Here is a 22666-nt window from a genome sequence, read left to right as displayed (position 1 = left end):
CCTTAGCCAAGACACATTAGCCGAGACACATTAGCCAAGACACCTTAGCCAAGACACATTAGCCGAGCCACATTAGCCAAGACACCTTAGCCAAGACACATTAGGCAAGACACATTAGCCAAGACACAATAGCCGAGACACATTAGCCAAGACACCTTAGCTAAGACACCTTAGCCAAGACACCTTAGCCAAGACACATTAGCCGAGACACATTAGCCAAGACACCTTAGCCAAGACACCTTAGCCAAGACACATTAGCCGAGACACATAAGCCAAGACACCTTCGCCAAGATACCTTAGCAAAGACACCTTAGCCAAGACACCTTAGCCAAGACACATTAGCCAAGACACCTTAGCCAAGACACCTTAGCCAAGACACATTAGCCAAGACACATTAGCCGAGACACATTAGCCAAGACACCTTAGCCAAGACACTTTAGCCAAGACACCTTAGCCAAGACACATTAGCCAAGACACCTTAGCCAAGACACCTTAGCCAAGACACCTTAGCTGAGACACATTAGCCGAGACACATTAGCCAAGACACCTTAGCCAAGACACATTAGCCAAGACACATTAGCCAAGACACATTATCCGAGACACCTTAGCCAAGACACCTTAGCCGAGACACATTAGCCAAGACACCTTAGCCAAGACACCTTAGCCAAGACACCTTAGCCAAGACACCTTAGCCAAGAACCCTTAGCCAAAACACATTAGCCAAGACACATTAGCCAAGACACCTTAGCCAAGACACATAAGCCAAGACACCTTAGCCAAGACACATTAGCCAAGACACATTAGCCGAGACACATTAGCCAAGACACCTTAGCCAAGACACATTAGCCAAGACACATTAGCCAAGACACATTAGCCAAGACACCTTAGCCAAGACACATTAGCCAAGACACCTTAGCCGAGACACATTAGCCAAGACACCTTAGCCAAGACACATTAGCCAAGACACATTAGCCAAGACACATTAGCCAAGACACATTAGCCAAGACACATTAGCCGAGACACCTTAGCCAAGACACATTAGCCAAGACACCTTAGCCAAGACACATTAGCCAAGACACCTTAGCCAAGACACATTAGCCAAGACACATTAGCCAAGACACCTTAGCCAAGACACATTAGCCAAGACACCTTAGCCAAGACACCTTAGCCAAGACACCTTAGCCAAGACACATTAGCCAAGACACATTAGCCAAGACACCTTAGCCGAGACACTTAAGCCAAGACACCTTAGCCAAGACACCTTAGCCAAGACACATTAGCCGAGACACATAAGCCAAGACACCTTAGCCAAGACACATTAGCCAAGACACCTTAGCCAAGACACATTACCCAAGACACCTTAGCCAAGACACCTTAGCCGAGACACATTAGCCGAGACACATTAGCCAAGACACATTAGCTAAGACACATTAGCCAAGACACCTTAGCCAAGACACATTAGCCGAGACACATTAGTCAAGACACATTAGCCGAGACACATTAGCCAAGACACATTAGCCAAAGCACATTAGCCAAGACACCTTAGCCAAAGCACATTAGCCAAGACACCTTAGCCAAGACACATTAGCCAAGACACCTTAGCCAAGACACATTACCCAAGACACCTTAGCCAAGACACCTTAGCCAAGACACCTTAGCCAAGACACATTAGCCGAGACACATTATCCAAGACACCTTAGCCAAGACACCTTAGCCAAGACACATTAGCCAAAGCACATTAGCCAAGACACCTTAGCCAAAGCACATTAGCCAAGACACCTTAGCCAAGACACATTAGCCAAGACACATTAGCCAAGACACCTTAGCCAAGACACATTAGCTAAGACACATTAGCCAAGACACATTAGCCGAGACACATTAGCCGAGACACATTAGCCAAGACACATTAGCCAAGACACATTAGCCAAGACACCTAAGCCAAGACACCTTAGCCGAAACACATTAGCCAAGACACCTTAGCCAAGACACATTAGCCAAGACACCTTAGCCAAGACACATTAGCCAAGACACCTTAGCCAAGACACCTTAGCCAAGACACATTAGCCGAGACACCTTGGCCAAGACACATTAGCCGAGACACCTTAGCCAAGACACCTTAGCCAAGACACATTAGCCAAGACACCTTAGCCAAGACACATTAGCCAAGACACCTCAGCCAAGACACATTAGCCAAGACACATTAGCCAAGACACATTAGCCAAGACACCTTAGCCAAGACACCTTAGCCAAGACACATTAGCCAAGACACATTAGCCGAGACACATTAGCCAAGACACATTAGCCGAGACACCTTAGCCAAGACACCTTAGCCAAGACACATTTGCCAAGACACATTAGCCAAGACACCTTAGCCAAGACACATTAGCCAAGACACATTAGCCGAGACACATTAGCCAAGACACATTAGCCAAGACACCTTAGCCAAGACACATTAGCCAAGACACATTAGCCAAGACACCTTAGCCAAGACACATTAGCCAAGACACCTTAGCCAAGACACATTAGCCAAGACACCTTAGCCAAGACACATTAGCCAAGACACTTTAGCCAAGACACTTTAGTCAATACACCTTAGCCAAGAAACCTTAGCCAAGACACCTTAGCCGAGACACCTTAGCCAAGACACCTTAGCCGAGACACATTAGCCAAGACACCTTAGCCAAGACACATTAGCCAAGACACATTAGCCAAGACACCTTAGCCAAGACACCTTAGCCAAGACACATTAGCCGAGACACATTAGCCAAGACACCTTAGCCGAGACACATTAGCCAAGACACCTTAGCCAAGACACATTAGCCAAGACACCTTAGCCAAGACACCTTAGCCAAGACACCTTAGCCAAGACACCTTAGCCAAGACACATTAGCCGAGACACATTAGCCAAGACACCTTAGCCAAGACACCTTAGCCAAAACACATTAGCCGAGACACATTAGCCAAGACACATTAGCCAAGACACCTTAGCCAAGACACCTTAGCCAAGACACATTGACCGAGACACATTAGCCAAGACACCTTAGCCAAGACACATTAGCCAAGACACCTTAGCCAAGACACATTAGCCGAGACACATTAGCCAAGACACATTAGCCAAGACACCTTAGCTAAGACACATTAGCCAAGACACCTTAGCCAAGACACATTAGCCAAGACACCTTAGCCAAGACACATTAGCCAAGACACTTTAACCAAAACACCTTAGCCAAGAGACCTTAACCAAGACACATTAGCCAAGACACAATAGCCAAGACACCTTAGCCAAGACACCTTAGCCAAGACACATTAGCCAAGACACCTTAGCCAAGACACCTTAGCCAAGACACATTAGCCGAGACACCTTAGCCAAGACACCTTAGCCGAGACACATTAGCCAAGACACCTTAGCCAAGACACATTAGCCAAGACACCTTAGCCAAGACACATTAGCCAAGACACCTTAGCCAAGACACCTTAGCCAAGACACCTTAGCCAAGACACCTTAGCCAAGACACATTAGCCGAGACACATTAGCCAAGACACCTTAGCCAAGACACCTTAGCCAAAACACATTAGCCGAGACACATTAGCCAAGACACATTAGCCAAGACACCTTAGCCAAGACACCTTAGCCAAGACACCTTAGCCAAGACACATTGACCGAGACACATTAGCCAAGACACCTTAGCCAAGACACATTAGCCAAGACACCTTAGCCAAGACACATTAGCCGAGACACATTAGCCAAGACACATTAGCCGAGACACCTTAGCCAAGACACCTTAGCCAAGACACATTAGCCGAGACACATTAGCCAAGACACCTTAGCCAAGACACATTAGCCGAGACACCTTAGCCAAGACACATTAGCCAAGACACATTAGCCGAGACACATTAGCCAAGACACATTAGCCAAGACACATTAGCCAAGACACCTTAGCCAAGACACATTAGCCAAGACACCTTAGCCAAGACACCTTAGCCAAGACACATTACCCAAGACACCTTAGCCAAGACACCTTAGCCAAGACACCTTAGCCAAGACACATTAGCCGAGACACCTTAGCCAAGACACCTTAGCCGAGACACATTAGCCAAGACACCTAAGCCAAGACACATTAGCCAAGACACCTTAGCCAAGACACATTAGCCAAGACACCTCAGCCAAGACACATTAGCCAAGACACCTTAGCCAAGACACATTAGCCAAGACACCTTAGCCAAGACACCTTAGCCAAGACACCTTAGCCAAGACACATTAGCCGAGACACATTAGCCAACACACTTTAGCCAAGACACCTTAGCCAAGACACATGAGCTGAGACACATTAGCCAAGACACCTTAGCCAAGACACATTAGCCGAGACACATTAGCCAAGACACCTTAGCCAAGACACCTTAGCCAAGACACCTTAGCCAAGACACATTAGCCGAGACACATTAGCCAAGACACATTAGCCGAGACACCTTAGCCAAGACACCTTAGCCAAGACACATTAGCCAAGACACATTAGCCAAGACACCTTAGCCAAGACACATTAGCCAAGACACCTTAGCCAAGACACATTAGCCAAGACACATTAGCCGAGACACATTAGCCAAGACACATAAGCCAAGACACATTAGCCAAGACACCTTAGCCAAGACACATTAGCCAAGACACATTAGCCAAGACACCTTAGCCAAGACACATTAGCCGAGATACATAAGCCAAGACACATAAGCCAAGACACCTTAGCCAAGACACATTAGCCAAGACACCTTAGCCAAGACACATTAGCCAAGACACCTTAGCCAAGACACCTTAGCCAAGACACATTAGCCGAGACACCTTAGCCAAGACACCTTAGCCGAGACACATTAGCTAAGACACCTTAGCCAAGACACATTAGCCAAGACACATTAGCTGAGACACCTTAGCCAAGACACATTAGCCGAGACACATTAGCCAAGACACCTTAGCCAAGACACATTAGCCAAGACACCTTAGCCAAGACACATTAGCCAAGACACATTAGCCAAGACACCTTAGCCAAGACACATTAGCCAAGACACCTTAGCCAAGACACATTAGCCAAGACACCTTAGCCAAGACACATTAGCCAAGACACTTTAGCCAAGACACCTTAGCCAAGAAACCTTAGCCAAGACACATTAGCCAAGACACATTAGCCAAGACACCTTAGCCAAGACACATTAGCCGAGACACATAAGCCAAGACACATTAGCCAAGACACATTAGCCAAGACACATAAGCCAAGACACATTAGCCGAGACACATTAGCCAAGACACCTTAGCCAAGACACATTAGCCAAGACACCTTATCCGAGACACATTAGCCAAGACACCTTAGCCAAGACACATTAGCCAAGACACATCAGCCAAGACACATTAGCCGAGACACATTAGCCAAGACACCTTAGCCAAGACACATTAGCCGAGATACATTAGCCAAGACACATTAGCCAAGACACCTTAGCCAAGACACATTAGCCAAGACACCTAAGCCAAGACACATTAAACGGAACACATTAGCCGAGACACATTAGCCAAGACACCTTAGCCGAGACACCTAAGCCAAGACACCTTAGCCGAAACACATTAGCCAAGACACCTTAGCCAAGACACCTTAGCCAAGACACATTAGCCAAGACACATTAGCCAAGACACCTTAGCCAAGACACCTTAGCCAAGACACATTAGCCGAGACACATTAGCCAAGACACATTAGCCAAGACACATTAGCCAAGACACCTTAGCCAAGACACATTAGCCAAGACACATTAGCCAAGACACCTTAGCCAAGACACATTACCCAAGACACCTTAGCCAAGACACCTTAGCCAAGACACATTAGCCGAGACACCTTAGCCAAGACACCTTAGCCGAGACACATTAGCCAAGACACCTTAGCCAAGACACATTAGCCAAGACACCTTAGCCAAGACACATTAGCCAAGACACCTCAGCCAAGACACATTAGCCAAGACGCCTTAGCCAAGACACATTAGCCAAGACACCTTAGCCAAGACACCTTAGCCAAGACACCTTAGCCAAGACACCTTAGCCAAGACACATTAGCCGAGACACATTAGCCAACACACCTTAGCCAAGACACCTTAGCCAAGACACATGAGCTGAGACACATTAGCCAAGACACCTTAGCCAAGACACATTAGCCGAGACACATTAGCCAAGACACCTTAGCCAAGACACCTTAGCCAAGACACCTTAGCCAAGACACATTAGCCGAGACACATTAGCCAAGACACATTAGCCGAGACACCTTAGCCAAGACACCTTAGCCAAGACACATTAGCCAAGACACATTAGCCAAGACACCTTAGCCAAGACACATTAGCCAAGACACCTTAGCCAAGACACATTAGCCAAGACACATTAGCCGAGACACATTAGCCAAGACACATTAGCCAAGACACATTAGCCAAGACACCTTAGCCAAGACACATTAGCCAAGACACCTTAGCCAAGACACCTTAGCCAAGACACATTACCCAAGACACCTTAGTCAAGACACCTTAGCCGAGACACATTAGCCAAGACACATTAGCCAAGACACATTAGCCAAGACACATTAGCCAAGACACCTTAGCCAAGACACCTTAGCCAAGACACATTAGCCGAGACACCTTAGCCAAGACACCTTAGCCGAGACACATTAGCTAAGACACCTTAGCCAAGACACATTAGCCAAGACACATTAGCTGAGACACCTTAGCCAAGACACCTTAGCCAAGACACATTAGCCGAGACACATTAGCCAAGACACCTTAGCCAAGACACATTAGCCAAGACACCTTAGCCAAGACACATTAGCCAAGACACATTAGCCGAGACACATTAGCCAAGACACATTAGCCAAGACACATTAGCCAAGACACCTTAGCCAAGACACATTAGCCAAGACACATTAGCCAAGACACCTTAGCCAAGACACATTAGCAAAGACACCTTAGCCAAGACACATTAGCCAAGACACCTTAGCCAAGACACATTAGCCAAGACACTTTAGCCAAGACACCTTAGCCAAGAAACCTTAGCCAAGACACATTAGCCAAGACACCTTAGCCAAGACACCTTAGCCAAGACACATTAGCCGAGACACATTAGCCAAGACACATTAGCCAAGACACATTAGCCAAGACACATTAGCCAAGACACATTAGCCGAGACACATTAGCCGAGACACATTAGCCAAGACACCTTAGCCAAGACACATTAGCCGAGATACATTAGCCAAGACACATTAGCCAAGACACCTTAGCCAAGACACATTAGCCAAGACACCTAAGCCAAGACACATTAAACGGAACACATTAGCCGAGACACATTAGCCAAGACACCTTAGCCGAGACACCTAAGCCAAGACACCTTAGCCGAAACACATTAGCCAAGACACCTTAGCCAAGACACCTTAGCCAAGACACATTAGCCAAGACACATTAGCCAAGACACCTTAGCCAAGACACCTTAGCCAAGACACATTAGCCGAGACACATTAGCCAAGACACATTAGCCAAGACACATTAGCCACGACACCTTAGCCAAGACACATTAGCCAAGACACATTAGCCAAGACACCTTAGCCAAGACACATTAGCAAAGACACCTTAGCCAAGACACATTAGCCAAGACACCTTAGCCAAGACACATTAGCCAAGACACTTTAGCCAAGACACCTTAGCCAAGAAACCTTAGCCAAGACACATTAGCCAAGACACCTTAGCCAAGACACCTTAGCCAAGACACATTAGCCGAGACACATAAGCCAAGACACATTAGCCAAGACACATTAGCCAAGACACATTAGCCAAGACACATTAGCCAAGACACATTAGCCGAGACACATTAGCCGAGACACATTAGCCAAGACACCTTAGCCAAGACACATTAGCCGAGATACATTAGCCAAGACACATTAGCCAAGACACCTTAGCCAAGACACATTAGCCAAGACACCTAAGCCAAGACACATTAAACGGAACACATTAGCCGAGACACATTAGCCAAGACACCTTAGCCGAGACACCTAAGCCAAGACACCTTAGCCGAAACACATTAGCCAAGACACATTAGCCAAGACACCTTAGCCAAGACACATTAGCCAAGACACATTAGCCAAGACACCTTAGCCAAGACACCTTAGCCAAGACACATCAGCCGAGACACATTAGCCAAGACACATTAGCCAAGACACATTAGCCAAGACACCTTAGCCAAGACACATTAGCCAAGACACATTAGCCAAGACACCTTAGCCAAGACACATTACCCAAGACACCTTAGCCAAGACACCTTAGCCAAGACACATTAGCCGAGACACCTTAGCCAAGACACCTTAGCCGAGACACATTAGCCAAGACACCTTAGCCAAGACACATTAGCCAAGACACCTTAGCCAAGACACATTAGCCAAGACACCTCAGCCAAGACACATTAGCCAAGACGCCTTAGCCAAGACACATTAGCCAAGACACCTTAGCCAAGACACCTTAGCCAAGACACCTTAGCCAAGACACATTAGCCGAGACACATTAGCCAACACACCTTAGCCAAGACACCTTAGCCAAGACACATGAGCTGAGACACATTAGCCAAGACACCTTAGCCAAGACACATTAGCCGAGACACATTAGCCGAGACACATTAGCCAAGACACCTTAGCCAAGACACCTTAGCCAAGACACATTAGCCGAGACACATTAGCCAAGACACATTAGCCGAGACACCTTAGCCAAGACACCTTAGCCAAGACACATTAGCCAAGACACATTAGCCAAGACACCTTAGCCAAGACACATTAGCCAAGACACCTTAGCCAAGACACATTAGCCAAGACACATTAGCCGAGACACATTAGCCAAGACACATTAGCCAAGACACATTAGCCAAGACACCTTAGCCAAGACACATTAGCCAAGACACATTAGCCAAGACACCTTAGCCAAGACACATTAGCCGAGATACATTAGCCAAGACACATAAGCCAAGACACCTTAGCCAAGACACATTAGCCAAGACACCTTAGCCAAGACACATTAGCCAAGACACCTTAGCCAAGACACCTTAGCCAAGACACATTAGCCGAGACACCTTAGCCAAGACACCTTAGCCGAGACACATTAGCTAAGACACCTTAGCCAAGACACATTAGCCAAGACACATTAGCTGAGACACCTTAGCCAAGACACCTTAGCCAAGACACATTAGCCGAGACACATTAGCCAAGACACCTTAGCCAAGACACATTAGCCAAGACACCTTAGCCAAGACACATTAGCCAAGACACATTAGCCGAGACACATTAGCCAAGACACCTTAGCCAAGACACATTAGCCAAGACACCTTAGCCAAGACACATTAGCCAAGACACATTAGCCAAGACACCTTAGCCAAGACACATTAGCAAAGACACCTTAGCCAAGACACATTAGCCAAGACACCTTAGCCAAGACACATTAGCCAAGACACTTTAGCCAAGACACCTTAGCCAAGAAACCTTAGCCAAGACACATTAGCCAAGACACCTTAGCCAAGACACCTTAGCCAAGACACATTAGCCGAGACACATAAGCCAAGACACATTAGCCAAGACACATTAGCCAAGACACATTAGCCAAGACACATTAGCCAAGACACCTTAGCCAAGACACATTAGCCAAGACACATTAGCCAAGACACCTTATCCGAGACACATTAGCCAAGACACCTTAGCCAAGACACATTAGCCAAGACACATCAGCCAAGACACATTAGCCGAGACACATTAGCCAAGACACCTTAGCCAAGACACATTAGCCGAGATACATTAGCCAAGACACATTAGCCAAGACACCTTAGCCAAGACACATTAGCCAAGACACCTAAGCCAAGACACATTAAACGGAACACATTAGCCGAGATACATTAGCCGAGACACCTTAGCCAAGACACCTTAGCCGAGACACCTAAGCCAAGACACCTTAGCCGAAACACATTAGCCAAGACACCTTAGCCAAGACACCTTAGCCAAGACACATTAGCCAAGACACATTAGCCAAGACACCTTAGCCAAGACACCTTAGCCAAGACACATTAGCCGAGACACCTTAGCCAAGACACCTTCGCCGAGACACATTAGCCAAGACACCTTAGCCAAGACACATTAGCCAAGACACCTTAGCCAAGACACCTTAGCCAAGACACCTTAGCCAAGACACCTTAGCCAAGACACATTAGCCAAGACACATTAGCCAAGACACATTAGCCAAGACACCTTAGCCAAGACACCTTAGCCAAGACACATTAGCCGAGACACATTAGCCAAGACACCTTAGCAAATTCACCTTAGCCAAGACACATTAGCCAAGACACCTTAGCCAAGACACATTAGCCAAGACACCTTAGCCAAGACACCTTAGCCAAGACACATTACCCAAGACACCTTAGTCAAGACACCTTAGCCGAGACACATTAGCCAAGACACATTAGCCAAGACACATTAGCCAAGACACCTTAGCCAAGACACATTAGCCATGACACCTTAGCCAAGACACATTAGCCAAGACACATTAGCCAAGACACCTTAGCCAAGACACATTAGCCAAGACACATTAGCCAAGACACCTTAGCCAAGACACATTAGCCAAGACACCTTAGCCAAGACACATTAGCCAAGACACCTTAGCCAAGACACATTAGCCAAGACACTTTAGCCAAGACACCTTAGCCAAGACACATTAGCCAAGACACATTAGCCAAGACACATTAGCCAAGACACCTTAGCCAAGACACATTAGCCGAGACACATAAGCCAAGACACCTTAGCCAAGACACATTAGCCGAGACACATTAGCCAAGACACTTTAGCCAAGACACCTTAGCCAAGAAACCTTAGCCAAGACACATTAGCTAAGACACATTAGCCAAGACACCTTAGCCAAGACACATTAGCCGAGACACATTAGTCAAGACACATTAGCCGAGACACATTAGCCAAGACACCTTAGCCAAGACACATTAGCCGAGACACATTAGCCAAGACACATTAGCCAAGACACCTTATCCAAGACACATTAGCCAAGACACCTTAGCCACGACACATTAGCCAAGACACCTTAGCCAAGACACCTTAGCCAAGACACCTTAGCCAAGACACATTAGCCAAGACAAATTAGCAGAGACACATTAGCCAAGACACATTAGCCGAGACACATTAGCCAAGACACCTTAGCCAAGACACATTAGCCAAGACACCTTAGCCAAGACACATTAGCCGAGACTTATTAGCCAAGACACATTAGCCAAGACACATTAGCCGAGACACATTAGCCAAGACACATTAGCCAAGACACATTAGCCAAGCCACTTTAGCCAAGACACCTTAGCCAAGACACCTTAGCCAAGACACATTAGCCAAGACACCTTAGCCAAGACACATTAGCCAAGACACATTAGCCAAGACGCCTTAGCCAAGACACCTTAGCCAAGACACCTTAGCCAAGACACATTAGCCAAGACACCTTAGCCAAGACACATTAGCCAAGAAACCTTAGCCAAGACACATTAGCCAAGACACATTAGCCAAGACGCCTTAGACAAGACACATTAGCCAAGACACCTTAGCCAAGACACCTTAGCCAAGACACATTAGCCGAGACGCATTACCCAAGACACCTTAGCCAAGACACCTTAGCCAAGACACATTAGCCAAGGCACCTTAGCCAAGACACATTAGCCAAGACACATTACCCAAGACACCTTAGCCAATACACCTTAGCCAAGACACATTAGCCAAGACACCATAGCCTAGACACATTAGCCGAGACCCATTAGCCAAGACACCTTAGCCAAGACACATTAGCCAAGACACATTAGCCAAGACACATTAGCCAAGACGCCTTAGCAAAGACACCTTAGCCAAGACACCTTAGCCAAGACACCTTAGCCAAGACACATTAGCCAAGACTCATTAGCCAAAGCACATTAGCCAAGACACCTTAGCCAAGACACATTAGCCAAGACACATTAGCCAAGACACCTTCGCCAAGACACCTTAGCCAAGACACATTAGCCGAGACACATTAGCCAAGACACCTTAGCCAAGACACCTTAGCCGAGACACATTAGCCAAGACACCTTAACCAAGACACCTTAGCCAAGACACATTAGCCGAGACACATTAGCCAAGACACATTAGCCAAGACACATTAGCCAAGACACATTAGCCAAGACACTTTAGCCAAGACACATTAGCCAAGACACATTATCCAAGACACCTTAGCCAAGACACCTTAGCCAAGACACCTTAGTCAAGACACATTAGCCAAGACACATCAGCCAAGACACATTAGCCGAGACACATTAGCCGAGACACATTAGCCAAGACACATTAGCCAAGACACCTTAGCCAAGACACATTAGTCAAGACACATTAGCCAAGACACCTTAGCCAAGACACATTAGCCAAGACACATTAGCCAAGACACATTAGCCAAGACACCTTAGCCAAGACACATTAGCCAAGACACTTTAGCCAAGACACCTTAGCCAAGACACCTTAGCCAAGACACATTAGCCAAGACACATTGGCCGAGACACCTTAGCCAAGACACCTTAGCCAAGACACATTAGCCAAGACACCTTAGCCAAGACACCTTAGCCAAGACACCTTAGCCAAGACACATTAGCCAAGACACCATAGCCAAGACACATTAGCCAAGACACATTAGCCAAGACACATTAGCCAAGACACATTAGCCAAGACACCTTAGCCGAGACACATAAGCCAAGACACCTTAGCCAAGACATATTAGCCAAGACACATCAGCCAAGACACATTAGCCAAGACACATTAGCCAAGACACCTTAGCCAAGACACCTTAGCCAAGACACCTTAGCCAAGACACCTTAGCCAAGACACCTTAGCCAAGACACCTTAGCCAAGACACATTAGCCAAGACACATTAGCCGAGACACATTAGCCGAGACACATTAGCCAAGACACCTTAGCCAAGACACCTTAGCCAAGACACCTTAGCCGAGACACATTAGCCAAGACACCTTAGCCAAGACACATTAGCCATGACACCTTAGCCAAGACACATTAGCCAAGACACCTTAGCCAAGACACCTTAGCCAAGACACCTTAGCCGAGACACCTTAGCCAAGACACCTTAGCCGAGACACATTAGCCAAGACACCTTAGCCAAGACACATTAGCCAAGACACATTAGCCAAGACACCTTAGCCAAGACACCTTAGCCAAGACACATTAGCCGAGACACATTAGCCAACACACCTTAGCCAAGACACCTTAGCCAAGACACCTTAGCCAAGACACATGAGCTGAGACACATTAGCCAAGACACCTTAGCCAAGACACATTAGCCGAGACACATTAGCCAAGACACCTTAGCCAAGACACCTTAGCCAAGACACCTTAGCCAAGACACATTAGCCGAGACACATTAGCCAAGACACATTAGCCGAGACACCTTAGCCAAGACACCTTAGCCAAGACACATTAGCCAAGACACATTAGCCAAGACACCTTAGCCAAGACACATTAGCCAAGACACCTTAGCCAAGACACATTAGCCAAGACACCTTAGCCGAGACACATTAGCCAAGACACATTAGCCAAGACACATTAGCCAAGACACCTTAGCCAAGACACATTAGCCAAGACACATTAGCCAAGACACCTTAGCCAAAACACATTAGCCGAGATACATTAGCCAAGACACATAAGCCAAGACACCTTAGCCAAGACACATTAGCCAAGACACCTTAGCCAAGACACATTAGCCAAGACACCTTAGCCAAGACACCTTAGCCAAGACACATTAGCCGAGACACCTTAGCCAAGACACCTTGGCCGAGACACATTAGCTAAGACACCTTAGCCAAGACACATTAGCCAAGACACATTAGCTGAGACACCTTAGCCAAGACACCTTAGCCAAGACACATTAGCCGAGACACATTAGCCAAGACACCTTAGCCAAGACACATTAGCCAAGACACCTTAGCCAAGACACATTAGCCAAGACACATTAGCCGAGACACATTAGCCAAGACACCTTAGCCAAGACACATTAGCCAAGACACCTTAGCCAAGACACATTAGCCAAGACACATTAGCCAAGACACCTTAGCCAAGACACATTAGCCAAGACACCTTAGCCAAGACACATTAGCCAAGACACCTTAGCCAAGACACATTAGCCAAGACACTTTAGCCAAGACACCTTAGCCAAGAAACCTTAGCCAAGACACATTAGCCAAGACACATTAGCCAAGACACATTAGCCAAGACACATTAGCCGAGACACATAAGCCAAGACACATTAGCCAAGACACATTAGCCAAGACACATAAGCCAAGACACATTAGCCGAGACACATTAGCCAAGACACCTTAGCCAAGACACATTAGCCAAGACACCTTATCCGAGACACATTAGCCAAGACACCTTAGCCAAGACACATTAGCCAAGACACATCAGCCAAGACACATTAGCCGAGACACATTAGCCAAGACACCTTAGCCGAGACACATTAGCCGAGATACATTAGCCAAGACACATTAGCCAAGACACCTTAGCCAAGACACATTAGCCAAGACACCTAAGCCAAGACACATTAAACGGAACACATTAGCCGAGACACATTAGCCAAGACACCTTAGCCGAGACACCTAAGCCAAGACACCTTAGCCGAAACACATTAGCCAAGACACCTTAGCCAAGACACCTTAGCCAAGACACATTAGCCAAGACACATTAGCCAAGACACCTTAGCCAAGACACCTTAGCCAAGACACATTAGCCGAGACACATTAGCCAAGACACATTAGCCAAGACACATTAGCCAAGACACCTTAGCCAAGACACATTAGCCAAGACACATTAGCCAAGACACCTTAGCCAAGACACATTACCCAAGACACCTTAGCCAAGACACCTTAGCCAAGACACATTAGCCGAGACACCTTAGCCAAGACACCTTAGCCGAGACACATTAGCCAAGACACCTTAGCCAAGACACATTAGCCAAGACACCTTAGCCAAGACACATTAGCCAAGACACCTCAGCCAAGACACATTAGCCAAGACGCCTTAGCCAAGACACATTAGCCAAGACACCTTAGCCAAGACACCTTAGCCAAGACACCTTAGCCAAGACACATTAGCCGAGACACATTAGCCAACACACCTTAGCCAAGACACCTTAGCCAAGACACATGAGCTGAGACACATTAGCCAAGACACCTTAGCCAAGACACATTAGCCGAGACACATTAGCCAAGACACCTTAGCCAAGACACCTTAGCCAAGACACCTTAGCCAAGACACATTAGCCGAGACACATTAGCCAAGACACCTTAGCCAAGACACATTAGCCAAGACACCTTAGCCAAGACACATTAGCCAAGACACATTAGCCAAGACGCCTTAGCCAAGACACCTTAGCCAAGACACCTTAGCCAAGACACATTAGCCAAGACACCTTAGCCAAGACACATTAGCCAAGAAACCTTAGCCAAGACACATTAGCCAAGACACATTAGCCAAGACACATTAGCCAAGACACCTTAGCCAAGACACATTAGCCGAGATACATTAGCCAAGACACATAAGCCAAGACACCTTAGCCAAGACACATTAGCCAAGACACCTTAGCCAAGACACATTAGCCAAGACACCTTAGCCAAGACACCTTAGCCAAGACACATTAGCCGAGACACCTTAGCCAAGACACCTTAGCCGAGACACATTAGCTAAGACACCTTAGCCAAGACACATTAGCCAAGACACATTAGCTGAGACACCTTAGCCGAGACACCTTAGCCAAGACACATTAGCCGAGACACATTAGCCAAGACACCTTAGCCAAGACACATTAGCCAAGACACCTTAGCCAAGACACATTAGCCAAGACACATTAGCCGAGACACATTAGCCAAGACACCTTAGCCAAGACACATTAGCCAAGACACCTTAGCCAATACACATTAGCCAAGACACATTAGCCAAGACACCTTAGCCAAGACACATTAGCAAAGACACCTTAGCCAAGACACATTAGCCAAGACACCTTAGCCAAGACACATTAGCCAAGACACTTTAGCCAAGACACCTTAGCCAAGAAACCTTAGCCAAGACACCTTAGCCAAGACACATTAGCCGAGACACATAAGCCAAGACACATTAGCCAAGACACATTAGCCAAGACACATTAGCCAAGACACATTAGCCAAGACACCTTAGCCAAGACACATTAGCCAAGACACATTAGCCAAGACACCTTATCCGAGACACATTAGCCAAGACACCTTAGCCAAGACACATTAGCCAAGACACATCAGCCAAGACACATTAGCCGAGACACATTAGCCAAGACACCTTAGCCAAGACACATTAGCCGAGATACATTAGCCAAGACACATTAGCCAAGACACCTTAGCCAAGACACATTAGCCAAGACACCTAAGCCAAGACACATTAAACGGAACACATTAGCCGAGATACATTAGCCGAGACACCTTAGCCAAGACACCTTAGCCGAGACACCTAAGCCAAGACACCTTAGCCGAAACACATTAGCCAAGACACCTTAGCCAAGACACCTTAGCCAAGACACATTAGCCAAGACACATTAGCCAAGACACCTTAGCCAAGACACCTTAGCCAAGACACATTAGCCGAGACACCTTAGCCAAGACACCTTCGCCGAGACACATTAGCCAAGACACCTTAGCCAAGACACATTAGCCAAGACACCTTAGCCAAGACACCTTAGCCAAGACACCTTAGCCAAGACACCTTAGCCAAGACACCTTAGCCAAGACACCTTAGCCAAGACACATTAGCCAAGACACATTAGCCAAGACACATTAGCCAAGACACCTTAGCCAAGACACCTTAGCCAAGACACATTAGCCGAGACACATTAGCCAAGACACCTTAGCAAATTCACCTTAGCCAAGACACATTAGCCAAGACACCTTAGCCAAGACACCTTAGCCGAGACACATTAGCCAAGACACATTAGCCAAGACACATTAGCCAAGACACCTTAGCCAAGACACATTAGCCAAGACACATTAGCCAAGACACCTTAGCCAAGACACATTACCCAAGACACCTTAGCCAAGACACCTTAGCCAAGACACATTAGCCGAGACACCTTAGCCAAAACACATTAGCCAAGACACCTTAGCCAAGACACATTAGCCAAGACACATTAGCCAAGACACCTTAGCCAAGACACATTAGCCATGACACCTTAGCCGAGACACATTAGCCAAGACACCTTAGCAAATTCACCTTAGCCAAGACACATTAGCCATGACACCTTAGCCGAGACACATTAGCCAAGACACCTTAGCAAATTCACCTTAGCCAAGACACATTAGCCAAGACACCTTAGCCAAGACACATTAGCCAAGACACATTAGCCAAGACACGTTAGCCAAGACACATTAGCCGAGACACCTTAGCCAAGACACATTAGCCAAGACACCTTAGCCAAGACACATTAGCCAAGACACCTTAGCCAAGACACATTAGCCAAGACACCTTAGCCAAGACACATTAGCCGAGACACCTTAGCCAAGACACCTTAGCCAAGACACCTTAGCCAAGACACCTTAGCCAAGACACATTAGCCAAGACACCTTAGCCAAGACACTTAAGCCAAGACACCTTAGCCAAAACACCTTAGCCAAGACACATTAGCCGAGACACATTAGCCAAGACACCTTAGCCAAGACACATTAGCCAAGACACCTTAGCCAAGACACCTTAGCCAAGACACATTACCCAAGACACCTTAGCCAAGACACATTAGCCGAGACACATTAGCCAAGACACATTAGCTAAGACACATTAGCCAAGACACCTTAGCCAAGACACATTAGCCGAGACACATTAGTCAAGACACATTAGCCGAGACACATTAGCCAAGACACCTTAGCCAAGACACATTAGCCGAGACACATTAGCCAAGACACATTAGCCAAGACACATTAGCCAAGACACCTTAGCCAAGACACATTAGCCAAGACACCTTAGCCACGACACATTAGCCAAGACACCTTAGCCAAGACACATTAGCCAAGACACCTTAGCCGAGACACATTAGCCAAGACACATTAGCCGAGACACATTAGCCAAGACACCTTAGCCAAGACACATTAGCCAAGACACATTAGCCAAGACACATTAGCCAAGACACCTTAGCCAAGACACATTAGCCAAGACACATTAGCCAAAACACATTAGCCGAGACACATTAGCCAAGACACATTAGCCAAGACACATTAGCCAAGACACCTTAGCCAAGACACATTAGCCAAGACACCTTAGCCAAGACACATTAGCCAAGACACATTAGCCGAGACACATTAGCCAAGACACCTCAGCCAAGACACCTTAGCCAAGACACCTCAGCCAAGACACCTTAGCCAAGACACCTTAGCCAAGACACATTAGCCAAGACACCTTAGCCGAGACACATTAGCCAAGACACCTTAGCCAAGACACATTAGCCGAGACACATTAGCCGAGACACATTAGCCAAGACACCTTAGCCAAGACACATTAGCCAAGACACCTTAGCCAAGACACATTAGCCAAGACACATTAGCTAAGACACCTTAGCCAAGACACATTAGCCAAGACACCTAAGCCAAGACACCTTAGCCGAGACACCTTAGCCAAGACACATTAGCCAAGACACCTTAGCCAAGACACATTAGCCGAGACACATTACCCAAGACACATTAGCCGAGACACATTAGCCAAGACACCTTAGCCAAGACACATTAGCCAAGACACCTTAGCCGAGACACATAAGTCAAGACACCTTAGCCAAGACACCTTAGCCAAGACACATTAGCCAAGACACCTTAGCCAAGACACATTAGCCAAGACACCTTAGCCAAGACACATTAGCCAAGACACATTAGCCAAGACACATTAGCCGAGACACCTTAGCCGAGACACATTAGCCAAGACACCTTAGCCAAGACACATTAGCCAAGACACCTTAGCCAAGACACATTAGCCAAGACACCTCAGCCAAGACACATTAGCCAAGACGCCTTAGCCAAGACACATTAGCCAAGACACCTTAGCCAAGACACCTTAGCCAAGACACCTTAGCCAAGACACATTAGCCGAGACACATTAGCCAACACACCTTAGCCAAGACACCTTAGCCAAGACACATGAGCTGAGACACATTAGCCAAGACACCTTAGCCAAGACACATTAGCCGAGACACATTAGCCAAGACACCTTAGCCAAGACACCTTAGCCAAGACACCTTAGCCAAGACACATTAGCCGAGACACATTAGCCAAGACACATTAGCCGAGACACCTTAGCCAAGACACCTTAGCCAAGACACATTAGCCAAGACACATTAGCCAAGACACCTTAGCCAAGACACATTAGCCAAGACACCTTAGCCAAGACACATTAGCCAAGACACATTAGCCGAGACACATTAGCCAAGACACATTAGCCAAGACACCTTAGCCAAGACACATTAGCCAAGACACATTAGCCAAGACACCTTAGCCAAGACACATTAGCCGAGATACATTAGCCAAGACACATAAGCCAAGACACCTTAGCCAAGACACATTAGCCAAGACACCTTAGCCAAGACACATTAGCCAAGACACCTTAGCCAAGACACCTTAGCCAAGACACATTAGCCGAGACACCTTAGCCAAGACACCTTAGCCGAGACACATTAGCTAAGACACCTTAGCCAAGACACATTAGCCAAGACACATTAGCTGAGACACCTTAGCCGAGACACCTTAGCCAAGACACATTAGCCGAGACACATTAGCCAAGACACCTTAGCCAAGACACATTAGCCAAGACACCTTAGCCAAGACACATTAGCCAAGACACATTAGCCGAGACACATTAGCCAAGACACCTTAGCCAAGACACATTAGCCAAGACACCTTAGCCAATACACATTAGCCAAGACACATTAGCCAAGACACCTTAGCCAAGACACATTAGCAAAGACACCTTAGCCAAGACACATTAGCCAAGACACCTTAGCCAAGACACATTAGCCAAGACACTTTAGCCAAGACACCTTAGCCAAGAAACCTTAGCCAAGACACCTTAGCCAAGACACATTAGCCGAGACACATAAGCCAAGACACATTAGCCAAGACACATTAGCCAAGACACATTAGCCAAGACACATTAGCCAAGACACCTTAGCCAAGACACATTAGCCAAGACACATTAGCCAAGACACCTTATCCGAGACACATTAGCCAAGACACCTTAGCCAAGACACATTAGCCAAGACACATCAGCCAAGACACATTAGCCGAGACACATTAGCCAAGACACCTTAGCCAAGACACATTAGCCGAGATACATTAGCCAAGACACATTAGCCAAGACACCTTAGCCAAGACACATTAGCCAAGACACCTAAGCCAAGACACATTAAACGGAACACATTAGCCGAGATACATTAGCCGAGACACCTTAGCCAAGACACCTTAGCCGAGACACCTAAGCCAAGACACCTTAGCCGAAACACATTAGCCAAGACACCTTAGCCAAGACACCTTAGCCAAGACACATTAGCCAAGACACATTAGCCAAGACACCTTAGCCAAGACACCTTAGCCAAGACACATTAGCCGAGACACCTTAGCCAAGACACCTTCGCCGAGACACATTAGCCAAGACACCTTAGCCAAGACACATTAGCCAAGACACCTTAGCCAAGACACCTTAGCCAAGACACCTTAGCCAAGACACCTTAGCCAAGACACCTTAGCCAAGACACCTTAGCCAAGACACATTAGCCAAGACACATTAGCCAAGACACATTAGCCAAGACACCTTAGCCAAGACACCTTAGCCAAGACACATTAGCCGAGACACATTAGCCAAGACACCTTAGCAAATTCACCTTAGCCAAGACACATTAGCCAAGACACCTTAGCCAAGACACCTTAGCCAAGACACCTTAGCCAAGACACCTTAGCCAAGACACATTAGCCAAGACACCTTAGTCAAGACACCTTAGCCGAGACACATTAGCCAAGACACATTAGCCAAGACACATTAGCCAAGACACCTTAGCCAAGACACATTAGCCATGACACCTTAGCCAAGACACATTAGCCAAGACACATTAGCCAAGACACCTTAGCCAAGACACATTAGCCAAGACACATTAGCCAAGACACCTTAGCCAAGACACATTAGCCATGACACCTTAGCCGAGACACATTAGCCAAGACACCTTAGCAAATTCACCTTAGCCAAGACACATTAGCCATGACACCTTAGCCGAGACACATTAGCCAAGACACCTTAGCAAATTCACCTTAGCCAAGACACATTAGCCAAGACACCTTAGCCAAGACACATTAGCCAAGACACATTAGCCAAGACACGTTAGCCAAGACACATTAGCCGAGACACCTTAGCCAAGACACATTAGCCAAGACACCTTAGCCAAGACACATTAGCCAAGACACCTTAGCCAAGACACATTAGCCAAGACACCTTAGCCAAGACACATTAGCCGAGACACCTTAGCCAAGACACCTTAGCCAAGACACCTTAGCCAAGACACCTTAGCCAAGACACATTAGCCAAGACACCTTAGCCAAGACACTTAAGCCAAGACACCTTAGCCAAGACACCTTAGCCAAGACACATTAGCCGAGACACATTAGCCAAGACACCTTAGCCAAGACACATTAGCCAAGACACCTTAGCCAAGACACCTTAGCCAAGACACATTACCCAAGACACCTTAGCCAAGACACATTAGCCGAGACACATTAGCCAAGACACATTAGCTAAGACACATTAGCCAAGACACCTTAGCCAAGACACATTAGCCGAGACACATTAGTCAAGACACATTAGCCGAGACACATTAGCCAAGACACCTTAGCCAAGACACATTAGCCGAGACACATTAGCCAAGACACATTAGCCAAGACACATTAGCCAAGACACCTTAGCCAAGACACATTAGCCAAGACACCTTAGCCACGACACATTAGCCAAGACACCTTAGCCAAGACACATTAGCCAAGACACCTTAGCCGAGACACATTAGCCAAGACACATTAGCCGAGACACATTAGCCAAGACACCTTAGCCAAGACACATTAGCCAAGACACATTAGCCAAGACACATTAGCCAAGACACCTTAGCCAAGACACATTAGCCAAGACACATTAGCCAAAACACATTAGCCGAGACACATTAGCCAAGACACATTAGCCAAGACACATTAGCCAAGACACCTTAGCCAAGACACATTAGCCAAGACACCTTAGCCAAGACACATTAGCCAAGACACATTAGCCGAGACACATTAGCCAAGACACCTCAGCCAAGACACCTTAGCCAAGACACCTCAGCCAAGACACCTTAGCCAAGACACCTTAGCCAAGACACATTAGCCAAGACACATTAGCCGAGACACATTAGCCAAGACACCTTAGCCAAGACACATTAGCCGAGACACATTAGCCGAGACACATTAGCCAAGACACCTTAGCCAAGACACATTAGCCAAGACACCTTAGCCAAGACACATTAGCCAAGACACATTAGCTAAGACACCTTAGCCAAGACA

At 46.8% G+C, this 22666-nt stretch overlaps 1 protein-coding gene across 2 annotated transcripts in view; it reads right to left on the bottom strand.

Moving 5' to 3' along the window:
• LOC125762956 (uncharacterized) overlaps positions 1–22666 on the bottom strand; it is a 91154-nt gene that overhangs the window by 9866 nt on the left and 58622 nt on the right. Inside the window, exons 9-10 of one of the 2 annotated variants that reach the window (XM_049425618.1) lie at positions 14282–16045; positions 506–1541 (exon numbers count right to left, since the gene is read on the bottom strand). The gene's annotated coding sequence lies outside the window, so the exon portion shown is untranslated. Of the gene's footprint in view, positions 1–505; positions 1542–14281; positions 16046–21715; positions 21787–22666 lie in introns of those variants that run through there. The other variant, XM_049425617.1, reaches the window with a different exon arrangement.

Source organism: Anopheles funestus, chromosome 2RL (genome assembly GCF_943734845.2).
Source record: "Anopheles funestus chromosome 2RL, idAnoFuneDA-416_04, whole genome shotgun sequence".
Lineage (NCBI taxonomy): Eukaryota > Metazoa > Arthropoda > Insecta > Diptera > Culicidae > Anopheles > Anopheles funestus.
Note: the sequence above shows the minus strand (reverse complement) of the source record. Positions and strands in the feature narration are given on the sequence as shown.